General features: G+C 33.8%; 2 non-coding genes across 2 annotated transcripts; both read left to right on the top strand.

Annotated features, from left to right (window-relative positions):
* The first annotated feature begins 573 nt into the window (after nt 1–573).
* Trnar-ucu (transfer RNA arginine (anticodon UCU)) lies at nt 574–646 on the top strand. Its single transcript has one exon. It is a non-coding gene; the product is annotated as a tRNA-Arg (tRNA).
* A 993-nt stretch (nt 647–1,639) lies between these two features.
* Nucleotides 1,640–1,712, top strand: Trnar-ucu (transfer RNA arginine (anticodon UCU)). The gene has a single exon. It is a non-coding gene; the product is annotated as a tRNA-Arg (tRNA).
* The last annotated feature ends 482 nt before the right edge of the window (nt 1,713–2,194 follow it).

Below are 2,194 nucleotides of genomic sequence, written 5' to 3'. Positions count from 1 at the left end.
GCATTAAAAAAAAAAATCCACATTGTACAAGTATTTCAAAAGAAACATGACAGTTGAAAATCATGCTCAAGTGATTCCTGACTGGGAGAAATTGACACCGAGGGTGGACAAAGGAGCGGTAGATGCTTTTAACGCCCCTACTGTTCGTCAATTCCTTCACCCTTCACTTCCCGCGAGGGGAAAAACTGCTGGTGTTCTGCAGGAAAGCCGAACGCTTCGAACGTAATATTACGTCGCTGCCGCTAATGACATATAAATTCCTTGACGTAATATTACGTCGCAGCTGCTTGAGTGGTTAAACTCAATAAAATTTATTGAGAAAAGATTTACGTAAGTAAAAAGAAATATAACACAAAACATTTTGCCAACGTTTTTTGACACTTGAACAGCAATATTGCTCGTATTGTAAGTTTTTTTACTTTAGAAAATATTTTTTCCAAAACCAGAACTACGGTTGAAGGAAAAGCAAAAGAAACGTTTTTTAATTTTTTTAATATTTTTATATTACAAATTAAAATTTAAATACAATATCTTAACTAATTTCGCCTATGGTTTTTTCAATTTTAAAAAACCGTCCCTGTAACGCAGTGGATAGCGCGTTGGACTTCTAATCCAAATGTCCCGGGTTCGAATCCCGGCAGAGATGTTTGAAAGATGTGTTTTAGTGTGCGGAAGATAAGCGATTCCGTCTTACACTTCTTTTGCATTTTGAACATTTTTCTACTTGCTGTGAATTTGGAATCAGAGATGAAAAAGGTTTTTGCACGAGTTTGACCTAGGAATGAGAAACTACAGCATCAATTGACACAGTTTCATGTTTTCATTTAGTTATTCGATTTTTTGCTATGTATAAAAGCTACTCAGATACATAACACAACATTAATTTATATTTCTCGCTCGGTTTCAGTCAGTAATCCTGTAAGATATTTCAGACTGTGGTCTATAGGTATTTTACCTCTTTCAACGGACACATTATTCAGCAGAAATTATACTTATTGCTATGAAATCATCGCGACCAATTATCATTTAAAGTTCTAACCGGGCCGTTCAGAATCTTTAAGTATAACTTAAACTTTCTCTACATAAAAAAAGATTCAACATGATGTGAAAAATTTAACCTGTCGGCACTGTGGCTTCCACTGTATTACTTTTTGGCAATAACAGCTACTCCGAGAAACAGGGATTGAATTTTATGAAGAAATAACAAAAAAAGTCATAAAAATGAAGTCTAAGTAAATTGCAAAACGCAAAATATAATTTAAGATCACTTACAATTGCCATGCATGGAGGGAGGATACACAGTTGACTTAAAAGCTTTCTTACAATAAACACTCATGCAATAAATAGCTTTTCGATAAAATCGATGTAAACACTTACATTGACGTAGAGACAAAAAATCAGTTTTTTACAATGTTTTTTTCAGCTTCGGATCTTAAATTGAAATCAAAACATTTTTCTATGACGAAAGATGATGCTTTTCGGTAAGTAGCTAAAACTTCTGTGAAGCGTATGTAATTTAATCCGACTAACCACATCGCAGTTTTTTTCTACTTAACGTCAACAACTTCATCATTTATATATCTACAAACTGCAAACTCTATTTTGTATATCTACGTACTGCTCGAACAGTAACCGCGCGGTCCCTGTAGCACAGTGGATAGCGCGTTGGACTTCTAATCCAAATGTCCCGGGTTCGAATCCCGGCAGGGATGTAGGCCACGGTTGTTTTCCTGGTTTTTTATTTAGACTATAAATTACTAAAAATATATCATAACTTACAGCTGCTAAGAGAGGTTACCACTTGTTGCAACTGAAAGGATACCTTTAGTACATTAGAAACAGAGAAGAGTTGAGTGGGCAATGGATAGTTCTTGAAGCATTTTTTGTGTTAGTACTAATGTCGTTAGTTTAGGGATATATAAAGTCCTTACTAGTTGAGGACAAAAATGTGATTTGTAGCAAACTATTAGGCTCCAGAAAGATTTCAACATTCTAATTTAATACAACGATTAATAATTTCATCTTCTTTAAGTACTTTTTTTCAGAAATAAATTTTCTCTATCTCTTAGTCAGGTATGAATCACATTAGATAAGATCAAATGAAGAAGTTTACGAAAATGAGTGCTGCTTCGTTTATTAAACTCAATAAAATTTATTGAGAAAAGATTTACGTAAGTAAAAAGAAATATAACAC

Source organism: Uloborus diversus, unplaced genomic scaffold, assembly GCF_026930045.1.
Source record: "Uloborus diversus isolate 005 unplaced genomic scaffold, Udiv.v.3.1 scaffold_519, whole genome shotgun sequence".
NCBI lineage: Eukaryota > Metazoa > Arthropoda > Arachnida > Araneae > Uloboridae > Uloborus > Uloborus diversus.
Note: the sequence above shows the minus strand (reverse complement) of the source record. Positions and strands in the feature narration are given on the sequence as shown.